Source organism: Zootermopsis nevadensis, unplaced genomic scaffold, assembly GCF_977971745.1.
Source record: "Zootermopsis nevadensis isolate Lab colony 2312 unplaced genomic scaffold, Znev_1.0 Znev_ptg000023l, whole genome shotgun sequence".
NCBI lineage: Eukaryota > Metazoa > Arthropoda > Insecta > Blattodea > Termopsidae > Zootermopsis > Zootermopsis nevadensis.
Window position 1 is genome coordinate 9,020,518 of NW_028259155.1, and position 24,627 is coordinate 9,045,144.

General features: G+C 46.7%; 1 long non-coding RNA gene across 5 annotated transcripts in view; it reads left to right on the forward strand.

Annotated features, from left to right (window-relative positions):
- LOC147872908 (uncharacterized) overlaps positions 1-24,627 on the forward strand; it is a 297,959-nt gene that overhangs the window by 141,254 nt on the left and 132,078 nt on the right. For all 5 annotated transcript variants that reach the window (XR_015536700.1, XR_015536701.1, XR_015536702.1 and 2 more), the window contains exon 3: positions 4,823-4,939. This is a non-coding gene — a long non-coding RNA (uncharacterized LOC147872908). The remainder of the gene's footprint in view (positions 1-4,822; positions 4,940-24,627) is intronic.

Genomic DNA, 24,627 nt, shown 5'->3' on the forward strand with positions numbered 1-24,627 from the left:
GGACCCGCGTAATTAGAAATCAGCGCGTTTTGTCACAGGATGTCTATTGGATTTTGTACATTGCGTTTGTGGCGGCGCTGCTGGTGAAACGCGGACACTTCGGGGCCACATTCAGTTCATCGTCTCTCCTGCCCTGTTACTTGAACTCCGTTTTCCTCAGTAACATTTCAGACAGGGGTCGCGGAAGCTGGAACTTGATTCAGTGGCCAACTGATTACGAAATTTCTTTCAAAACGAGCTCTTCTCTGGCTGTTAGCATTAAAATTCTGTCGACCTTCCACATAAATCCCATTTTCCTTAATCGTGAGGCATTATGCTGATGATTAACATTAGCATAATGCAAAAGTTCGATAGCGAGTCCTCAATGTTCGGTTGAAATAATTCTGAATCGCAAATCAGAGGTGCGTTTAGACCGACGTACAGCAAAGACACGCGGTGCAGAAGGCCCTAAGAGAAGGTTGGCCTCGTGAGAAACGATCAGCGGCTGAGGCGATGCTGTGTAACCTGTGATCTCGGCCTCCGAGCGATCGGTCTTCAAGGGGCGAAGACCACTAAAATTCCGTGGATATTTATTGTTCGTTCGCGAACATCGAAGTTGCTAGCCCAGCCCAGTTAGTAAGAAGACTTGGGCGCGCTCAATCGATCATCAGATGTTCTCTTGTCTATTAAATGATGATTTTGAGGATGATGAAGCTTAGATCGTCCAGTGTACTTCGACATTTAAAACGAACAGCGATTACTTCACACTGTTTTTTCACGAAATTTGTAAGTACCGACGTCTGTAACACAAGTGACGTTAACTTCTACCTGACCCCTGTCTCGTTCTCTCGCGTCGCGATGTGTCCCGTGAAACTCGAACCGCCTCCGCGCTACTGTGCACGTGTAGGAGTTCCGACTTGTCAGCGGCTGCCATACGTCACGGTCCCACAGAAGCAAGACTCAAAATGCCTTCTTCTCCTTCTTTTTAAGGAGCGCGTTACTTGTCCTTCGGCGAGTCGACGCCCTGCTTATTAATCCTTTCAATCCGAAGCTCGTATATATAAGTGTCCTGTCCGTACCGCGAAGAAAACACGACACTTCACCATTAAAAAAATCAACTGTTTAAGGAAATAATCGATCTTCGTTCTGATAATTAATTAACCATTTCAAGCTGAGGAGGAGAGAAGTTGGTTAGAGGCTACGAAGGTTCCCAGGCAGTGCCCGCTCGTCTTTCTGATATGAATAGGTTTAGAAATAGCAAGGGATTTAGAAGGAGACATTATGGGTTAAGAAATGGATCAGGGTCTTTGCGTTAATTTCGAATTTTGATATTGGCCTTGGAAGGGCGGCGTTTGGAAAAAAGATTTACGTAAATATGGGGGGGGGGGGGCTCTACAGAGCGGAATTTCGATGCTAACACTGGGAGCGCTGCATGCAGTGGCAACGTGGAATTTGGGTACCAACTCAGAATTTGCTCCAGTACCGAGGAAAACCACGGAGAGCCTTGGTCGAGTTGCGTGCTGTCTTCTAGCCAGCGGTCCGGCATTTAAAATCGCGAGCCCTAACGGGCTTTTCCTTTATTAAAAATTCATGTTTTGGATAGGAAACGACCAACTTGGTTCGTTGCTTATCCAATTACAAAAAAGTTTACAGTCAAATTCCAGAAATCATCGTCCTGTGTCCCAGCTTAGGGGGTTGGTCGATGTGACCCTCCGGGGCACCTGAAACAGACTTCGGGTGCTGAAGCGGGAGAGATAGAGAGAGAGAGAGAGAGAGAGATAAGAGGAGAGCAGAAGAGTAGAAGGGGGTGCTCTGTAGTCTGAATTACTTTTAAGAATTCAGTCCGTACCGCGAAGTAAACACCACACTTAACCATTGAAAGGATCAACTGGTTAACGCTGTTTAAGGAAATAATCGCTGTTCGCAATGAGAGTGTGGCTGGCAGTGAGCGATTTGGTTAAACCTAAGAAAGCCCCGTCCATGTAGTGTGAGGAATTTAACTGCATGACGTCATGTGTGAGCACGTTTCAGTGTGAGTCTGTTAACACGGGCTTACACAAGGCGGAAAAATGTTTGCCCGCCGGAAAGAACACGTGGGAACTTCGTAAAATAATTTTTGTGGTGAATTTATTTTGTCAGGGGAATGCACTCGTGAAATGTGTGACGCGGGATCATTAATTGAAACCATATTTCACCTTCGTTTGTGTGAATAAGGGACTCGATTTGCACGGGAGTGCATAACGGATTAACTGACGACCGTGCCTCAGTGAATTTTGTTTTGTAAATGTCATAAGGTAGTATATTTGCGTCATATTTTGAATTAGGTTAATATTTTAATATTTTCCGTCAAATCACAATTTTTAATAAGATAATAAAATATAAAATATTTAAAATATCATTTCACGTTCCGCATCGAATGATCGATTTACAAATTGGAGCGTTTTTTACGACATGAAATGATATTTTAAATATTTTATATTTTATTATCTTATTAAAAATTGTAATTTGACGGAAAATATTAAAATATTTGTAAATGTCATTAATATCGACGTGAATTTGCTTGTTTAAGATAAACATCTCATCGTAGTCGACTAAAATTAATTTTAAAACCGCGTAACGTTTATGCAGCGTCTTACGTCTTACGTCTCTGAAATTTCCTTGACGCGAAGAACGAAAAAGTTTGAATTTCCGTATCGAAAAATGACAGAAAACAAGGGTTGCGTAACGAAGGAGGGGTAAACGTTTTGTAAATCGATGTCATGTGCTTAGCAACGTGGCGTGTGGCTGATTTTATTCTGGGTTGTTTCGCTGTGTAGTCTGGTATAAAATATTACAGACGTTACAGAGGTCCTTGCTGCCTCCATCAGGGCGATGAGTGAATCGGACTTTGGCTCCGTCTGACTCAGCCTCTTCCAGAAAGAGAATGAACTTGTAAGAAGACACGAGACGACGTCTTGTCACAGGATGAAGTCGAGACAGCGGTGAAGAAGATTCACGTTTCTGCCGCCGCGGAGTCGTTGAAATATCGGAACACCGGAGGAAGTTTCTGGACTGTCTCGCTTTTGTTCGGACGCGAAACGATTTGACGGGGTTCGAACGTCCGGAGCTGATTTTCGTATTCGAATCGAAGGTCATTTTGTCTTTAGTAACGAACGACAAACTGTTTATTTATAGAGCGGTTTTTCTATCGTGACAAATGAAACTGGAGACGGATATGACGACGTCAGATGTCAACTGGACGAGAAGAATAAGAAATATTTGTAACCGAAAAACCTCGTCGATAACATTTGAAAAAGGCTAAAAGAATTTATGAGTTTTGCTCAGGAATAAGTTGAATTGTGTTGGTGACAAAATGAACAGGCTGTTTAGCGACGCTGTATCATCCACTGCAGACAATAGCTAAGCAAGGGACATGAGTGATCCCCGATAAAGCCATCTCTGTCCCCACACGGCACTGCGATATAATTCTCGAGACTCACGGTCAGGAAACGCACTAATGACGTCAGGATGATGGCTGCCACGCCTTGCTTAACAAGATTTCAATTTCCCCCGTCAGCTGAGCCCGTGTCCCGCTGGCTCGCCACCGCGATCTTCCGAAGCAGATAGGCGGTCTCTGCGTCCGCTTACAATCCTCAGTGTCACTGCCGGATTACGGCCCTGACGAGACTCAATTCGGCCTGCGGCTCGGACCTCCTCTCGTACGCGAGCACGACGATGTATCAACTGCCAGTGTTACGCAGTTGGCGGGCAATTGCCTTGGCATGTTATAATTATTTTACCGGAATTGGCCTGAGTAGACTAACAAAATGCATCTGGAAAGGTATTCGACCTGGCGAACACACCAATAGCATTCAAGACTCGTTAATACCAGAATTTCATGATTTTCCTTAGACACCCAAGGAGAACAGCGTCGTTAATGAACGTCACTCCTGTTACCCTGATCTGAGTCACATGACTTAATCCGAGATCCTCATGTTCTTTTTCTGTAAGACCAACTTTAATATTATCCTCCCTAGTAAGTTTTCATGTCTCAAAAGTGCGATCATAATTATGAAGCATCTGTACCAATATTTTTGTGTCCTCCCTTTAATATGGGAGGCCGTGGTCCGCGCTCATCAGAGCTAAAGACAGACTTGCGAATTTATTTTGAACTTAACGATTTGTGTTTCGACAGGAGACAAGGAGGCCGGAGCCTGTGAACAGCGACGAGTGCCGATGGTCTGCGCTCTGCTTGCTTGTACTTGCTTAATTAATGCAGTTCGACGTTTGTTAACACTTGATTAGCCATTTTGTGGTTGTGTTCTGGTGACCAGACGTGCACATTTTTCTCTCTGGTATTTGCACTCCTGCTGGCATCTGGTACAGCCTCTTTCAAAAGTTAAACTACGACAGAATTGTGTCATAAATAATTACTTGTTTGCGGTATGAAGCTTCGTGAAGGAAAATTAGTGGAACAGACAATTTTTTTATCGTAATGAAGTTGGGATCGCAGACAATCCGGGTGTATTATCTGACACCTTTTTAAAACACGCAAACTGATCCATAGCACGTCTACTTTCTTTTGAGCCAGACTGTACTCCCGCCTCACACCTTCATGTTTCAGAGTGTGACGTACACATGCAACACTTAATTAAATTAAAGACTAATGGAATTCTGAATTACACGTGACCTGGTTGCCAGATTACCCCCACATTTGTGACGTCACTCTGGGTCAGATGCGGCAACTCGAGGATTTTTCTCGCGGCCCTCGAGTTGAGCTGCCAGATGTCGGCCATTTGCATCAACTACCCTGCTCAGTGCAGACACCGGGCACCCTCGCTGATATTTCTGGGTTCTTTTCTAGGTAGGTACCAGCATCTCCGAGCAGCAAACAACGCAGAAGTCCTACGCCGATAGCTCGTCGCCCTGGGAACGTCAAACCTCGGATCCGTCTGACGGGAACCCACAGACCATCAGTAAGGTAGGCAGCTACGCCTCTATCCCCTCGACTGTCTCGTTGATTAGGTTCCGTGTTTCATTTTCTGTGTCCAGGACTGTACTCACAGTCTCCGTTCGTCCCCCTATTTCTCATACGTTCCTGTCATTTTCATTGCTTCTCCAAACATTTTCGTGATGTTCTTCAGGAAGTGCCTGCTCTTGCCTTCTCGAGGCCTGTCTAAATCATATTTCCTTAAATCTAGGGCGTCTTCGTAGTCACAGAAACCTAATTTATCGATTCGTCACGCAGATTAGCTCGGACCTGTCCGTTGCCACTGTTCCCCGCTCCTTCGTCCTCGGCAGCACCGTTCATATTAATTAACAATTCGTCATATTTCGTGGACCAAAAGGACCGCGACCCGCGCTGGTCCGGCGTCCTTATTAGTTACCGGCGATCTGTAATTCGTAGCAACGACGGATTAATATCGCCGGCAGAGCACTCGGGGGTGGGGGGGGGGTGGACGACCAACCCCTTTTAATGACCCGACTCGAATGAACCGGTAAACTGTATTAGTCGAACTCTGCTCGCCGTGAAGCTTGTCGTTCTGAACTAAGTTCCTTGTTAGAATTTCATCCGTCAGCTCCGATTTGCTTCGAAGTGATTAAAGCCAAGGCGCATGCGCAGTGGGTTGGATCTTTTACGTGTCCGAGGAGATGTTACTCCTTTGACTCTGTTTTTCATTCACATTCGGGATCGACGTTGAATTTTGTTTTATGAATTACTGGCTTAGAACGTGGAATTGAGCTCGTCACTCCTTGCCGATTTAAATTCACTTTAAGTCTCGGAGCAGAGCGAAAATAAGAATATTTTTCTGTCTGTCCCTTAGAGACTACAGGGTGATTCCAACATGACCCTGTCGATGGGCTTTTAAAACCCAAATTGCACGCGAATTTATTATCTCAGCCTTACAACTGCTTGAACGCCAATTATTATTATTATTATTTAGTGTTCTGTCTGAGGACAGGTCCATATGAACAGGATCCTTCCATCCTTTTCTCGGACTGGGACCTGTTCATATACGTTCTTGGCAGATGATCCAGAAGTGGTTTGCCATTGCCTTCTTCTGTGTGTGAATGGAGTAATTGTTGGGATGCCACGGAGGAAAACTCCGTGTTGCCTAGACCGCGGCCTTGCCCAACACAAGTTATAAATTCGGGCACCGCCGGGAATCTAACCCGAGACCCCCAGGATTACAAGGCCAGCGTTCTAACCGCTAGACCACCGTGGCTATGGAACACCAATTACAATCACTGAATAACATAAAACGAGATACATTCTGATATAATACGAATTACAGGTAACGGGGAACAATGCACAGATTGAAACTTCAATGATCTCAGCAGATTGTGGGTTAGGGCCCTTACGTTGATAATTGGGTCGTTGACAACTGGAAAATTTCAGTCCCTGCAAATTGAATTTGCAGCAGAAATAGTCACTGAAGGTCTGATCTTCAAGCGACTGTCTGATTGTCCTAATTACAGGAGCAAATGTGCGTAGACCAACAAAACCCATAACGGAAGTAATCGTGTTACAAAATAGAGAGAGAGATTATGAAATAAAACAGGCGTCCACCTGATCCTTTGGAGGTGCGTCGTGCTTCAGAAGCGCTAAAGTTCATCGCCGTGCTCACAACAGTGACCCACGACCGATCTCCCTCGGCCTCGCAGCGAAACACGGATTGCAGAACCAGAATGTGTCTGGTGGCTCACAGCCCGGGGACAACACGAAGCGAAGATCGAATTGAAGTAACAGTGAATTGGCCGTGCGCTCCGTCGCTCGTCATTGCATAACGATTGAATTGAGGCGTGAAATGGCGGAGTCCTTCCCTACGGCCTGGTGTCGCAAGGACCATCCGATGCCAGCCTACGGACTCACAGCACGAAATTTCTCTTTATTATTCATTGCACAAACCTGTCGTAAAGTCTTTGATATCGGAGATCGTCTAAATAATATTTAAGACATCAGTCCGTACCGCAAAGGAAACACAACACTTCACCATTACAAAGTTCAACTGGTTAACGCTCTTTATTTGGAGAACGAAACTCATGAATGCAAAATGCAGACGTATTAGGGCAAGTGGTACGTATAGTTACCACTCCGGTTTAAATTGATGATGTGATTTTGAAGTGCCGCTGTTTGCAGATGTCTCCTTGTAGTAAAGCATTGCCGTCACACGCATGCGCGCTGTGGAGTAAATGTCAGAAGTCTGCATGATGGCGTCTGAGCACAACCACGTAAGCTGACGTGTCAACTCCAACATCTCGAAAGCAGTTCGATCAAAAGTCGACCTGCGGTTGTCGAGTTCGGTCGTCCGGGCAGGCAGACACACGTTCAGTTTGTGACGAGAAAGCGTATTATTACGTTTTCTGCACAAGAAACGTCAGTACCAGTCGTACCAATTACGCGCTGTGCAGAAGTAAAGTCACAGTTGTTCCTTTCTGGCGTCTGCTTGAAGCGATATTCAGACACGAGCCGCCACTGACCGATCCACCTGACAGGTCGCAATGCATCAGAACCTCCTCCTACCCTAAATCCAGTTCCTCAAAGAAAAGAAAAGAAAAGAAAAGGTCCGAATGCTTCTTAACGAAACCTCTGAAACGTAATCTAAATTAAGAAAAATTCGATTCATTTATCAGATGGTCGGAAGGGGGGAAGGGTTTGGTGGTGGGGGGAGGGGGAATTGGGGTTCCTTGTCCCACGAAGTGCGTACGATTTGTGCCCCCCCCCCCCCGACGCGTGTGTGTGTGCAGTAGAATCGAAGCTGTGCCCAGTTTGGCCAAGTCGCCTTTCGTTGGCCGTCAACGGAGCCCTCGTCTGCCGACTGCGTGCGGAGTCCGCAAATGATAAGACACGCAAACGCGCGGCGCCCCTGAGTGCGTGCCAGCACTGATTTTGCTATCTGTGGCCGCTTATCGCGTTTTCCTCACGTGACATTTGTCATCGTCCGTAACTTTGCTCGTTGCTGAAAACAGCGAAGGCAGACACCGGCTCTGATCGTCAAGGATGTCACGAGTGCCGTGGTCGCCGTCGACAGGTGCAGTCTGTCGCTGACTGTACTTCAGCCCTAACTTTGTTTCCGTAATGCCATGACCACTAAGGGTTAATTAACGATGTGTTTCCAAATTACATGTGCCGTAGTTCTACCAAAAGCGGAACGTCAGTGTCGCCTTCTCAAACTGCCCAGATTGCAGCCTTCCAGTGTTTTCTGGTCCTTCAACGAAAGTTTTTTGTGTTTCGCGTGGAACTTGGTCCAGAAGGACAAAAGCTGTCCTGGGCTGGGCTGGGCTGGGGGGGGGGACTAACACTGGCGAACTGAGACTCCAGGTACGCGCTGAATTCTCCAGGTGGCGCCGTCTGCTTGGAACCACGTGCTCCAAAACTGAGCAAATTTGAAGCATACGGATTCGTGCAATGCATTCAGCTGTTTGTTTGTTTGTTTCGACAGGGTACTCTTCAGTGTCCAACGCCCATAAACGGCACTTCTCCGTCGAAATGCGGGAACCGATTTCTGTTCACGTGATCAAATTCTTCGTTCCACGCAAGCCAAGTGGCTCTGTGCAGGTGCCCTTCTGACGAGATGGTCCGTCCCTCTCGGAAGCTGGGAGCGCGTTGCTCTCACGCGTGATTATTGAGACGGATGTCAGCGGCGGTCGAAGCTACGCACTTCATATGTGATTTCGTTATTTACTGGTTGGAGATGGAATCAGGTTTTCTGAGCTCCTTTCAGTGCGGTGAGGGGAGGGCAGGTACAGGACAGGAGAAGCCGACTGCCACAACCCCAGGCCAGCTGACGGTCAGAGCAGGTGCCTGCCTCTCTGGTCCCAAGACAAGAACTTAAGTGCGTTGTTAAACGCTGCTGTTCGCATTCGGATGGCAGACATAACCCTAACGACGTGAACAGGGCCGCAGAGGAGATGAGACGAGTGTACTCAGCGCGTTCATGAATTACAGAAATTGCTCTGTGGATTAGAGTTCTTGAGAAGCTGATGGTCGCTCAGCTAGTCAAGAAATTCCCCGTATTTTATCGGCCTCGAAATTTCATTTCTGTGATCGCAAGAACAAGCCACTGGGTCCTGTCCTCAGCCAGTTCATTTTAATATTATACGTACATCCGTCCACGCCTTGGTTTTCCGTATCAGGTTTACTGATAAATATTTGGGGTGCATTTCTGGTCCTTTCAATGCGTGCTACATGCCCCGGTCGCGTTATTCTGCCCCGTTTTTTCAACGTCACAATGTTCTGTGACGGAACGAATTGTGGAGGTCGTCTCCGTGCCACCCCTTCGCCTCAGCTCCTAGTATGGGTGACTAATGAGACCAGTGGCTCTTCCAGTGTTGTCTGCACGAATCTGTGTGAGAGGCGTGCTGGACCGACAACCGAGTTTTGCACGATTACGTCAAAGAGAGGTTACATCTCTGTCCTCCCGGGACGGAATTTCAGTCACGGGTGACGGCGTGTAAACTTTCGGATCCTGTCCGCAGTGCGTATGGACGGCGTGAAGGCAAACGCCTGTTTTCTTAACTTCGAAACTGTCGAGACCAGTGCTGAGCGTCAGGCTCAGTCCATCCTTAACCCCCGCAGTGACCACGAGGTTAGATGGCGCCCCGACGCTTCGCCGTCTCGGTACTGAGACTCAGCTGCGGTGTCCGAGCAGACGGCTGCTGCAACGCAGATGAACTGCGACACATCGGATGGGAGTGCCGAAACGTCGTGGTTCTGTGGACGGCGCTGCGTTGCAAATCGCGTGTCCTGGATGTACTCTCTGCCGCTGCCCTGGCGATCTTCCTGATTAGAAGTGAGATTAGTCTTAGAAGCCAGACCTGGGGGAGTGGGGGCGAGGAGGTGGAAGGACCCGAGAAATGCCTGTCCGTGGAGCCAGGAAATCCATCACCCCATTTCATTTCTGGCGTATTATAATTTCTGTAAATGGCTCTGCCCCCTTACCACTGGAAGCGTTGATTTATGGGTATTTCGGAGCGCTGTCTGCTGGTGGAGGCTCCAAGAAGCTGATTCATTAGCATGTCATTTCACGACGCTGTATTGCCCGCAGAGACTACTTACCGTCGGTTGAAATTAGACGATGCGTACGGCGACCTTGAGACTCAAATCGCGGTTATTGTTAACTGTCGATCACGAACAGGTGAGTGGAATTCTCTTTGACGGACGACATTAACTTAGATCTTGTGATAAAACTTGGGTTTGCGACGCCCAAAACAGATCCGCTAAGTCTAGCCGAGAAATGACGTGTTATTGTCATATGTACGTCGCTTGAGTGAATTCGAAGTGGACTCGTCTGCTCCGGTTACTCGCGCTGATAACAGATTAAGCAAATCACATTTAAACTTTAAAAAAATTGTATGCGTGTGTGTGTTTCGGTATGTTCACTCATAGCACAAGTAGGGATGTAAGGATGTACACCAAACTTGGCATGTTTATTCTCTGAGACCAAAAATATATTTTAGAAATGTGTCCTGAGTTGGAGAACCTGCGTGGGCGGTTTTTAGCAGTTTGAATACTGAGCGCATTACAAGAACACCGGTGTTTGTTTCGAAGGGAAGTGACGTAAATGACGCCACTTCGTCCGCTAGATGTCTCAGCCGACGCCGAGGCTCGATTCTACCGCTCTGAATGGATGAGCGTCCTTCTCAAGACGCTGATAGTCGCTCAGGGTCTCAGCGCACTTGTCGTTCCAGTGCTGAAGACCCGAGCAGCTGACGCTCTCAGTCGTTCCGCCATCTCTGTCCTTTGTCGTAAAAGTATTTCACAATTTGTCGTGTGCTCTTGAAGGAAGTGACGTAACACACGCCCCTCCTTTGTGTCAGAACAGAGTCGTCACACACCATCGGTCTCTGTGTTTGCCAAATGCGTCAACGCGTCGGAAAGAAATTCTGCCCTCTTAACCACTGATGTGATTCCCTCACGTACAAGAATGCCTGTCCCTAAGTGGCGATCAGACGTCGAGCCCCACAGAAGAGCGCACAATCGTCTGCCGGGGTTCACTGCCTCCCTCCCCTTACGTCTTGCACTCGTACTGAAGATGACCGTCTTCTGGGTTGTTGTGCCGTGTAGTCTGGAAGTTCAGTTATCTCTCGTCTCGTCTGTAATTCAGGCCACGACCACTTCTTCTCACATTCTTCCCAGTCAGAAGCCTTGCGTTTGTTGTAAGCCGCAAAACCGAATGATCTGAGAAATGTCACTTAATAAACTTTGCGATTATTCTCTTATTTTGAAAGTATAAAGTATAAAAAAATAACGCTGTCCCACTACACGCCATTTAGTCGCTTGGGGGGAGAGGCAGTGTAGCTCCTACTCATTCTTAACCTCGGCACTGGATGGGGGGGGTGAGTGGTCAGCGTCACGCCCCGGCCGGCTTTACCCCCGGGAAAGGACCCACTGGATAGGAGGCTGGGTGGGCTCCAGAGCCTGTCTCGACGCAGAGGCTAGAGAAAATAATCCTCTGCCCCCGTCGGGGATCGAACCCCGGTCGTCCGGCCCGTAGTCAGTCACTGCAGTGGCCGAGTTGACTTTTGTGCTCGCAAATGTTTTTGCTTCGCTGATTCCCTCGTCGATATGTTTCGCTAATCGTCTTTCTTCTGTCGAGAAACATAGGCGTTCTTTGCTGTCTGTCTCAGATTTATTCTTATTTTTGACTGAGAGTCTCTGCTTTGCCGGGAATGTTCATTTTCCCAATTCCTGGTTACTGCTGAGGCTTCGAGCCACTGTTTCGTCTAATTTAACTGTAACTTCATTAATTATAGGCTGTTACCTCACGACATGGGGAAATGCTTGTACCTTGTTCTAACAATCTGTGTAATTATTTATATGTTGGTTGGGGGGGGGGGGAGGGTGGGCCTTATTAGGCGATAAGTAACTGGCCATAAAACGAAAGCTAATGAAATACCTGATCCTTATAAATGTCGCCTGGCGTACCGCAGAGCCAGAAAGGAATCTTGATCTGCCTAAAGCAACAGATGAAAACTTCTGTGGTGCACAGACAAATCGGTCTGTTTTATCCGCTATGCGCCTGCTTATCAGAGTAGGCCGGCCACCCGCATCGCTTGCGTCGACCCAGAAGCCACGTTTTTGGAGTTACTCAGGCTGTCGTACTTTGACGGGGAATCGGCCAGAAGTCGGCCACGGTCTTGGCAGATTCTACAAGTGAACAAACACATTTGTCCGAGCACTCGGGATAAACCAAGGACGCGTTCGTGTTTTGTCACAAAGGCTTGAGCATTTTCAGCAGAAACATCTCCTGGTCGTTCAAGAACATCCAGAAATCAGAATTGTACTAATCGTAAGTTAAGACCGAAACACGTCAATCGCTTTGAGAGCCTCGAATCGACAGAAATGTTGGCTTTCTGCTATAGTCTCCTGTGTTGTGACGTCACGTGATCTTGTAGGTTGTTACCGACGTTTCGGAGAAACCTTTCGCCCCTGCCGTCAGAATGGAAGTGAATTTATGCTGAAGATCGAGGCGTTGCGTTCCTCCGAAACGTTTCTCCGCAGTCCTCAGTTCCTCAAGGTGTGTCTCCTGCTCAACTGCATTCCTCAGGGCGTGAGATGGGAACTGGCCGCGTTTGAGGGCTGATAGGAGGCCAGCTTAAGCGTAATTGTTTCCGAGATGATATTTCAGGTGCTTCTGGTGGCGCTGAAGAGATTGTTCGCAATAACATTACGAAGCTGCGAGCAAGATTTCGATACAGAAGCTGTGTGTGGGCTGTTGGCCTAGCGGGGAGGGGCGGGGCGGGGGGGGGGGTTTCGAAACAGGGGAATGGATTAATGATCGGACATCAGACGTCAACAAAATGATTCATAAATTCAGATGTAAACATCGATAGAAGTTACAGCGGGCCGGCACATTTGAAAACGTTGCGAGCCTCGCAGCCAGACGTGAAACAAGGCCGAACCACGGAGCAAGTCACGTGCCTCAGTTGTTTATTCGGGCCGCTAATGTAATGTAGAGCCCGGTTTTACGCTCCCTGGCCAATATCTTGTTCCGCCCATGCGGAGCTCCAGCAAGCGGCAGGTGTTTCGGTGGTACTGGGTTCGAACATCGACCAGTCCTTGACTGCCTTCATCTCGGCGTCTGGTTCGGTGTTCCTCTACGCCCAGCCCCCTTCCCTGTCCTTCGTCGGGGGGACTGCGTACAACCACGAAAGAAATCGGTAAGAGTTCCCAGGATTCTTTAAGTTTCCATGACCTGCAGTGCACCCAGTTAAACCACCCTCTCCTCGCCCCCCCCCCCCCCCCGCCCCGAAATTGTCTGGATGCGTCGCGGTTGAAAACAGAGGACTGAGAGAGTTGTCGAGGAATGCTGTTAGCAAGTCCCTTACAGAGCTTGTAATTAATTAAGACAAGAATTAATACCTCAGAGGATTCAGTTGTTAACCGTCTACCCTATTGATTAAGTGGCAACTTATTTTTTTCACGAGGGTGCGCTAAAACAACCCTTTGTGCCAGGTCAGGGCCATTAAAGGTGAAAACCCAATAATGTCTGTCTGATTAGCGACGTGCGAGAAAGTGGTTCTGTGGGGTCTCTGCCCCGCTCGCGCCACGGCCACGGCTTGTGTGGTAAATTAACAATGAGAGGCTCACAATGGCAATAGAGACGCAGCCTTTGCCTTTCAAGCCCCTACGCCCCCCCCCCCTCAACTCCCGAGACTACGCACAAAACCTGCTTTAGTGAGGACAGGCTCGTAATCAGCAGTAAAGTTGGCAAATGGACTTCGTTTTGGTTAAGTTCTTAATGGCCTGCGTCGAAGTTGATGTCCCGAAATGAAATTCTTTTCAAATCCACTGCATCTTCCGTTGTCTCGTTATTTGATACGAGCATTGGAAAGCGACTGAGCGAGCAGTTTTTCCCCTTCCGAGAGGCGAAACTTCATTTCCGGTCGATTCTTTTTCTATGACACATTAAAGTTTGTTCTATCTTCTGGCTTTTACGGTCTTTGAAGACGGCTGTTTTCCGATACGTTGCGCCGTGTGCTTGTGATGGAGGCAGCAAGTACCTCTGAAACGTCGGTAGACTTCTACCAGACTTCACGGCGCTGCAACCCAGAAGACTCACCTCCGAAACAAACCTCAAATCCGGTCTGACGGAGGACTTGGCATTATGGATACAGCACAGGACGTCCGCACTGACAGAGGCCAAATTGCAGGCGAAACAGGTGGACGTCAGACCCTGAATTCTTTTAAATCATATTTTAAGGAGAATTGTGACTGTCGTAAGCGCCCAACGCCGTGGAGGTACTGAGCACGGATCCCTGTCAAGGTCTGGACTTGTGTTTGTAAGGATCCCGTTCGATCCTCGGCCAATCTATCGCCCATTCTGGGTCAGAGTCTTCGCGATCTTCCTCAGCCTCTCCATGTGATTGCTTGCACTGTAGATGAAACGCCCGTACGATTCGAAGACGTCGTTAAGGACCAAAAATTCATTGGTCCGAGTCCGCTATCGGACACGATCGAGTTGTGTGGGGCCCAGTTTAACGTCACCCCTCAGGGCACGAATAGAAAAACATCGTTTGGGTCACGTGATGCTCGTTGTAACCCTTCTCGAAGTGTCCCTTCACTCGCCATCAAAGTACAGAACGAAAATGTCGAAAGTCTGACGCTCCGGAAATCTGGTCTAAAAGTGTAAAACGTTCGTACCTTCTTTGTATTCATTCCTTTGAAATGTCGTGGATTTTTACGATTCTGAAGTCCGTAAGACGCTGACTGCTGGTTGGACGAGGTCCTGCCACTCTCGGGGTTGTTGCAGTCCATATTTACAGACCACTTCTCACCCTGGGGTTCGGGGTGAATAGGGAGACCTGACTTGTGAAAATAACGCCTTCGCCTGGGGGAGTCAAATATTGATGCTACTGGCTCCAGAGTCTTCTGATGGCCACACCCTTCCATCTTGTCTCTGCAAATCAAAAGCTACAACGTGTTAACAGTTAAACGTGTTGATATGTCAGGGCGCTACAGAAGGGTCCGGGTTCTATTACGGCCAAGGACTAGTGACTGTCAAGCCCGTCTGTACTCAGTCCGTACCGCGAAGAAAACACAACACTTGTCCATTACAAAGTTCAACTGGTCACGTCTAAAAATATTTAAGAATTCAGTCCGTACCGCGAAGAAAACACTACACTTGTCCATTACAAAGTTCAACTGGTCACGTCTAAAAATATTTAAGAATCCAGTCCGTACCGCGAAGAAAACACAACACTTGTCCATTACAAAGTTCAACTGGTCACGTCTAAAAATATTTAAGAATTCAGTCCGTACCTCGAAGAAAACACAACACTTGTCCATTACAAAGTTCAAGTGGTTGACGCTGTTTAAGGAAGTAATCGCTGTATGCAGTGAGAATCATGAAGAAATACTGATTGTTGAAACAGGTGGTACATATAGTTACCACTTGACTTTAAAGGGTTAAGATGACCAGTGAGTCTTTCTCCTAGCCCTGGGTCCAAACCCATCGCCAGAGCACAGCAATGTGACGTACCCATGCTCCATAATTAATGTCGCCCGTCGGCTCCTCACAGAATTCGAGGTGTAAAAGACGTGACGACGGGGTCCATCACGCCCACGAGTGACCGTTAAACTGTCGTGACATTAGTTAATCCAGTGGCCGCCGGACGGTCGTGTCGCCCTTGTCCGCCGCCATTAAGACTGTTATAATTACGAGGAATTTCCATCTCACTTCTTACGTCAAACCGACAACCTCGCTCGCCTGTCCAATCCCTTTCTCCCACATATTTTTTTAAATTAATTATTCATAATTATCCTGCCTCCCATAACCTGGCAGCGTCGTTAAATAAACAAAGCAGGTGAAGATAAATTCTGGGATTTTGACGGAGAAAGATGAACACGAAAAAGAATTTTTGCTGGGAACAACTTGTAGGGTCTCAAGAAATTTCGGGTTGGACCTCCGGGCGTTTCAGATTTCTCACAGCGCAGCCGTTTGCCCCCCCCCCCCTCATCGACTAATGAGCTGAAAAAGATCTCGCGTTAATTAATAACTAATTAAGAAAAGTAACGCGCCTCGACCCTGAGACCAGCGCACACACGCGCGAAGACTTTCGACTTGCATTCCGGAGGCACGGGTTGCCATCTGCCTCGGTTATTCCCGCTTGTTCTTCGTCGGGATTGAAGTAGGCCACGACCGCCTCCTTCGTCCCCCTTTTCGCATTCATAATTTTGCTCACGGTTTATATAACCGCTGCAGCTGAAACGGTCTCGTCGAATGAGTGTCATCCTAGAATTTAAGCTGTTCTCCGTCTATTCCAGGAATGTTTCTTCGGTTAAAGGAGGCCGTAGCCTGTTCCTTGAAACGCTCTTCCATTCAGATCTGCATGTGACGTAACTGTCGTCACTGGTTCAGTGTCGTTCGTCAGACAATGGCTTGTTTACTTCCATCAAAAAACTGTGAGTCGCTCGTCAGAGTTGCGTGCCTTTCCAGGATCCAAACCCGAGACCCCTTCACAAAGGCTCGGAGTGTAGTGAGACGTTAAACAACCGTTCGTCATGTTTTCCGGAATGTTGCGGCAACACTGCGAGCCACTCCTCGGCTAGGAGTGACAGTTTCCGTCGTTGTCTTCCTCAAGGTCGCGTTCGAAGATAAGTCGGAGAGACGCGAATGCGCTTAATTGGAGTTCCAGTCGGTGTCGGTGCGCCTTTGTTTCGTGTCCCTGCAGCAGATGCGTCGGCTTTTTCGCGACTTTATTATCGTCAGGGAGACGAAACCAAGGAACTGGCCCGTCCGGTGACCTATAACGGATTGATGATGACTGCGATGATGACGAATCTGGGACGTGCGAATATTTGGCCCTGGAAACGAGGGGGACGGAATGAAGCACAGTTCACGGCTCGAGTGTTTTGCTCGAGGCTGTCGAAATGCAGTTCTCTCTCTCTCTGTCTCTCTCTCTCTCAGCTGCGAGAGGCGACATTCAGTTGTTCGCGCTGTTCTGAATATTCTCGTTCACGAACGTCAAAGAAGCTGGCCCCAAATTCAGATGCAAAGTGACAACCAACCAATGGCCCTCGAGCCACGACCATCTCTTCACAATTCTTGGTTTCGGGTATTCTGTCGTAACTTTCGGATAAATCAAAACTTATTACCAACAGTGCTTTTATCTTGGTAGATCCTGTGTTCGAATCCCGGCCCTGATACCACCACTCGTGGCTACGGGTGTTCATGGTTTGTCTTGAGGCAGGTCAAGCGATACACAACATGTCTTCTTCCTTCTGTATCCCTTCAGATTCATCACTGCGACAGTAACACTATTCCTTTGATGAATCAGCGATTCCCTGCGCAAAACAAACTTTAAAACACTAAATAACCCAGCAAAACGTCGATCCACTCCTTAATTAGGTAACTCGATAATCAGTCGCTGCGGAAGACCATCGACGTTCGGGCCGGTCCGTTCATACGACTCGCCTCCCTTCATGTCCATAATTTCGCGACCGATAACCTTGAAGTTTTATAAATAGCTGCATGTCCTGGCGCACGGCCAGCCGCCACTCGTTACCTTCTCGCGCACAGACACGCATTCCAGGACGACCACGAGGCTCCAAATACAAGGAAACCTCCGTCTCCACGTAGGTTACTCGTACGTGTCTCTACCCCATTCTGTTTGCAGTTGTTTCAAGTTTACCTCAGGGTGACCCGTGCCTTACCCTTGGTCACTGGCGCTCGTATTGAACCCACAGACGCCGACCTACCGTAGAGGACACGAGCAACGCTTGGCGTCGACGCTTTGGTCCGAGGCTTACGGATTGGTGCCTGTCAACTACGTGGAAAGCTAACAGTCGCTCACCTTGTAACGAAATCTCTGGCTCACACTGAACAAGACATTTCATCGCCCTGTTCAAAACAGAGCAGCCCACGACTTGATCCAATCCTGACCCAAATCGATCAGATCCACACCCCGACTTAATATGTTTTTCATTTTTAAAAATCCTTGCATCTACACGAAGATTTTAAAAGTGGTCTCTTCCTATCAAAATTTCATGTTAATTTCGTATCTGTACGATGCGTGCTACATGCCCAGTTTATCTCATCTTTCTTTATTTACGTACCATGAGATTGAAATTCTAATGCTCTTCGCTATGCAGTTTTTTTGAAAAATAAAATAAAACGTTGATAACACGTCTTAGTAGTTTTAATCTTTGTTACCCAAAGACGTGTTCGTCGAATGGTTTTAAATATCGAAGCCCTTCGGTTTGTCATGTTGGTACTCTACTCCAGTTAAATATGGCGGCTTGGGACAGTGCGGACTTCAAGTTACGTGTGCATAAATTTGTCCCGGTCACAGATTATCGACATTGGCTGCCAAATATCTGTGATCGCTTTACTGAAACAGATATCCCGTGAAGACGTCGGATGTAAGTCGAAATTAACTCGAATTGCTTCGATCAGTGTTTGTTACGTTTTTAGGTTATGGTCCGGAAAGCAGGTGCTGCCAACTGTGGGCCAAATGCCAAGCCAGGTTTGCACAAAGCAAACAGCGCGGAGCATTAATTTGGCTTTTTCTAGTCGATATGTTTGCTTGTTAATAGTCGATTTAGTGCGTTCAGACTTTGTTACGAAGAAATTAACTTTCGTTACGTTCTGAACTTTTTTATTTCAATGATTTTACTTTGTTGTTAAGACGAAGGTGATGATGATTTTACTGAGCTATATTTGGATTAAAATGGTAAATTTTAGACTTTTAAACAACATTTTTTAAAAGTTTCCCTGGGAAGACTTGGTTTCGCACGCAACAAACAATGTCCAAGCGTAACAGAAAGAATGAATTCATAAATTCAGACGCCAATGCTCACGTATTAAACCGATTTATATTTGCAGTATATAATTTTAGGCGAATCGCCTACGTAAATGTCACGTGGCTAACACCCTGTTCAAAAAATTTCGTGTTCACACTTGCGGCGACATTTCGCAATTTTGAGGAGTTAGATCACTGGAAAATCCTTTTTTTAATCAAAATTTGAGTGTGTTAATAACTTTTTTGGAATCTGATTCATGTAGATTAGTCAGACCCACGCAATGAATTCAGTAGCAAAAGAACGAAGTCCAGTCAGCGTTCACTTTGTGTTGTATTGGCTTCTGACAGGTCCTCATTCGTGGACCCGTAGATATGACGTCACAGGTTGTGAGTGACTGATCTCACGCACTGAGGAAGGGAACTGTCACCTCAGTTCTATTCAGTGTCGAATTAATTTCTCAGTCTCCAAAACGGTTCACAAAGGTTGAAGTACTGCGATCCTCTGACACATTTTCTCTTCTCTTCTCTTCTCCTTTCTCCTTTCTTTTCTCTTCTCTTCTCCTTTTTCCTTTCTTTTCCTCTCCTTTTTCCTTTCTTTTCTCCTCTCTTCTCCTTTTTCCTTTCTTTTCCTCTCCTTTTTCCTTTCTTTTCTCCTCTCTTCTCCTTTTTCCTTTCTTTTCCTCTCCTTTTTCCTTTCTTTTCTCCTTTTTCCTTTCTTTTCTCCTTTTTCCTTTCTTTTCTCCTTTCTTTTCCTGTACAACGAAAGGGACAACATAAACGCCGTGGGTGCTAACGGGCAATCTCTGAAGCCGTGGGGCGGACTGAAGGTCTCACGGACGCGAGAAGCTGAGGCCCGACTCCTTGTAAAAACGCAGGCTTCAGATTCGTCTCCGTTGACCCACATTCAAAGTTTTCTGTTCCCCGTGAAGTTCGTCCTTTGTCTTCTTGTCGGTATCGCCTCGCCGTGAGACAAGAGTAAATATTGTCGAAACACATTATACAAGTTTCGAAGACTGGACATTGGAGGAGCCTCGCTTCAGAACACGCCCCCTTGATCTTCGGTAGCTAAGTCAACTGGTCGTGACTGACGCGTAACAGCGAAGTAGAACAGACCCAGGGTTTTGTGGGCAGGAGCCGAGTTCTCGGAAATACGCGGACTACGACTTCTAAGGAGCTGTTGTCTTTCTGGTGGACTATTGTTCGGAAAAAGGGGGATCCTTTGACGAAGAGGCCCACCGACAGCTCTGTGACGATGTCCCGTTCCAAATTAATTCTTCAGCTTAGTAAAAACATGGGTGCGGTCACCCCATTTTTATTTTTTATTCTTAGGTGGTACTGACGCTGAATTATCTGGACCATATGACGTCACGGGCCGTTTATGAACCTACTGAGATGAGGCAGTCTGTAGGCAGGGCCCGTTCCTACGTCGGACACATACAGCAGCAGATCTGTTATGTCCGCTTGTATGCAGTCAAGGCACGTTGCCGTCCGCGGGTGGTCCTCCCCGTCACCCTTCCCGATCCCTGCCTTGATTCTGACGTCAGACGTCAGTGCCGCCTAATTAAGTGATTGATTTGTTGTGATTAACGTTACACTGTCTTGCCCGCAGCGTAACGGGTGTCTGGGTCGTAATTACTTTTGAATTGGCCGGCTATTAGCATGCAGCGAACGCCTACTGACAAGGACGTCGGAGATCGATTTGGATAATTTAGGTACTTTCCGTCTGTGGTCACAGTTCGTTGTTATGCATTTTAATATCTGGCAATTAGTGGATAATTACAAATAGAAAGACAATGGTGTGTCCTGTATTAATCGCCCGTTGCATTCATTAAAGAAGACAGATCTCAGGACACACGCAGAAAAGTGATCTCTGTGTGTCTTGGCTCTCCAGCGCTCTACGATTATTCTGCCTCAATCAAAGTGTTGGCGGAGTAAATGTGTTGTCCACAAGGCGTTTTTCCAGGCCGCTGGAATCGAACCGTGGTATCTGTAGGGAACTATGCAATCTGATGAACCCGTGGCAGAAGTGAATTCCCGGAACATTCTCGCCTTTCGCCGTATCCCGGAGTGCCAGTCAGCTCATTTCCCGCAGTTTAATTAACGCCGTCGAACTCGGTCCTTGTTCAGCAGCGCGCATTATTAGAACCCGGGGTCAGGCCTCGGTGCTAACAATGTCCGCGCCCCCGCGCCTCTGCCCCCCGCGTGCTTTGTTCACCGAATTTACATTATATTTTGTTATATTTATGTGAGTGCCAGACCTCGGCTTCGTTTCTCGGAAAGAGAGGCACGATTTGCTCCTGCCAATGTCAGTGTCAGCCGACAAGGGGCGGTGCCTCGTACGTTTGAAGTACGTTGTGAACGACTGCAACATATAAAAACGGCATAAGGATAATATTAAAATGAATCTTAAGGTAATCGTGTGCGAGGATGTAGTTAATAGGTATTACTGTGACGGGCCAGTTAAGATAAGGTAGATAGTCCGCCCACCTGGTCTGTAAGATCTCCATCTTTATGGACCTGGCGGGTTTGCTAACAAGTTCACAAGAGCTCGCCACTGAACTCCGGATAATTTTATTTTTAAATTGGCGAATGACATCAAAGAACTAGAGATGGGTTTAATATTATTGGCGGAAACGAAAAGAGGAAATAGGATCGTATAATCACATATGGAGCGGCGCACCAAAGGACGAGAGTTTCCTTTACGATCAACAAGAAACTTCAGAAGGACTTAAAAGTTGGGAAGCTTTTGACCAAAGATTAACAAAAATTAATCTGGAAAGTTTTAGATATGGATTAAGTGTATACGAATATGTGCTCCAAACGAAAATGACAACCCAGAAACGATAGAAAAATTCTACTCAAAATTGGACGAGGTAATCAGTGAACGTGGGAATGCAAGAGAAGTTTTCGTAACGGGAAATCTGAACGCCGGAGTGGGGAGAGGAATAGAAGATCCGGTCGTGGGCCAAAATGGAGAAACAACAAGGAATAATAATGGAAAGAAACTGATGCAGTTAAGCGAACAATTTAGACTAAAAATTAACAATGGATTTTATAAACACAAAGATATTCATAAGTAATCATGGGAAGACGTAACAAGAAGAAGGAGATCACTAATAGATTATGTAATAACGCGACAAGGAACTAAAATGAAGATGTGAGGGCGCAAAGAGGCCCAGAATGTAGATCAAATCACTTATTAGTAAGAAGTAAAATGGTTTTACCACCAAAGGGAAGGAGGAAAAATCTCCGGACCTAGAAATATCCCCAGTAAACTAATAGAAAATGGAACATTGAAATTAATGAGAATGGCGAGGAAATTAATAGGAAGAACCATAAATGAAGGGGATGGAAGAGGGAATACATAAGAAGGGAAGGCAATTACAGGGGAATCGCTGTAACCAACACCTTCAGCAAAATCTATGGTCGAGTGGTACAAAATTTCATAGAAGAAGAATATGGAAAACAGGAAGTAGAGGAACAAAGCGGATTTAGGACAGGACGGTCATGTATAGATAACTTATTTTATCTATCACAGATTATGCAGAAAAAGTGGCAGACGGGGAGAGATCTTCCTCGATATGACAAACGCATACGATAATGCACCGGTGAATAAATTATAGCAAGTCCTAGAGATGAATAAGGTAGGAGAAACGTTAATGAAGGCAGTAGGACTTCTCTTTGAAGATGAAGAAGGACAGACAACAACGTTTCGGATAAGAAAAGGTCTGAGACAAGGCTGCAGCTTGAAGTATTAAAAAGGTGTAAGAAGATACAGCAATGTATACACCACAACTCGCCGATGACCAAGTGATAAAAGCACAAACAGAAGAAGGCCTGGAATTTACGACGAGGAAAGCAAAAGAAGAATAAGAAATCTGGGGATTAAAATTAAATTTAGATGAGAAAATGTTTTGGAATTAGGAAATACTAACGACGCACTGATAATGGAAACTGGAGAAGATTAAATATCTAGGAGCGATGATAGGGGACCAAGGGATGTATGGAATTGAAACAGAGGAAGGAGACTCATTGGAGCCCTTAACCCAATTTTATGAGACAAAATATCACAAAAAGAACGAAAGTGAGAATATATAAAACGATGGTACAAAGCGTGGCTTTTTATGGAGCAGAAATTTGGTAACTCTCGGAACAAAACAGAAGTAAGTTGAGAATAATGGAGATGGATTTCCTAAGAAGAGAGAAACGAAAGGATTAGAGAAATCATGAGGATGGACCGAGATATAATTGAGGAGATAGAGAAAAGACAACTGATTTGGTACGGACACGTGAAAAGGATGGAGGAGGAAAGGTTACCAAAAGAGAGAAGGAAGAGAGGAAGACCGAGACCAGGATGGAACGACGGAATTACAAGAACCATGATAGAGTGGAAACTACCTCCGGAAGGATGGAAGAAATTATTAGGCACCGGAAGACCGAAGTAACGGAAGAAGAAGAAGAATTGGCCTCGTTTGATATTTGATAAACATTCCCCCTGCCCTCTCCTTACATCTTTGCGTGACACATATTTGGTCCATTCAAGCCAAACGTAGCTCGTCTAAATAACATTTAATGATCCAGTCCGTACCGCAAAGAAAACACAACACTTCAGCGTTACAAAAATGAACTGGTTAACGCTGTTTAAAGAAAAAATCATACGAAACACATAAATACAAATTACATCAGTTTTCTATTGTTTGTACAGGTGGTACTTATAGTTACCATTCGACTCTGAAGGGTTATGGTTAAGTGCGGATATAGGAAAGCCGGTCGCTCCACCCTGACGATGATCGGGGGTTTCTGCCGTTGCTCGAAGAGACGTACGTTCACATAAGCGTTAAAGTTCGCGAAGTTAAGTCGGCTTTGGTGAACCGCGGTCTTCAGGGGCAGCTTCGAAACGTTCCAGCGACTTGAATGATAATATTCGCCACGTGTGCAGGTTCTGCGCTCACGAACGAGAATGGACACGCTGTGTCTCAGGAGGGGCAGTTCCACACATCACCACATTAAGCGTGAAGCCGTTTAATGGTCGAAAGGGCTTTTAAAGACAGAAATTGGGTAGGCTCGGTGCGTGAAAACATGGACGATATGCGTGGTACTGCCATTGTTCGCGGTCAAAGAGCCCAGCGCTCGGCACGTTTGGCAAATTCATCGCGTAGCCGCGCTCGTTCGTTCCAGCAGCGTTGCTGGGTCGAGGAACATTGTCCCAAAGATGGCTGTCATCTGGTTCGAAGACGTACCTTCATCATCAGGACAATGAATGGAGGTTAACTGATTCGAAGGCCCTGTTGATGGAGGCTCGGAAGCACGTCTGAAACGTCGGTAAACTTGCACCAGAACAAAAGTCTCCGAAATGTGTTTGACTTCGAAAGGCCGTTGCTAGCTGTCTTTTGTGTTATTCGTAATTCATCGAAATTAACACTTCAGTCTGAATTGAACGCTGATCTGGGATGTGAGTGCTCTCCGTTTCGCGGGCTCTGGCACCTGCGACGAGCCGTGAGCTGTGCCCAGGCCTGTCCCTCCATTCAGGACTGAAACTTGTGCCTTTGTTCAAGACGTCACCCACACAGCGCACCTGGATGTCCGACACGCCTATAACCACCATTGTTTGGAAATACATGCAATTATATTGTCCACGGAGTGGGGGGGGGGAGGCTTCGCTCGACGCGACCTGACCTCTGACCTTGAAGTCTGTATGGTGCACAGACTCCCAACGTCTTGGCAGAGCGCGCCGTAATTTCGGTTCGGAATATGGACGCCTTTGGTTCGACTCCTGGCGCGTCATTAAGTGTTCCAAATGACGAGCAAGTCAAGGCCTTGTTGACGCGGGCCGCGAAACTAGCGGGTCTAGGGATCGAACACTAATTTCTTTCTGTAGATGACTGTCATCTGGGATGTAGATGTTGAACCTCTACGCTGGGA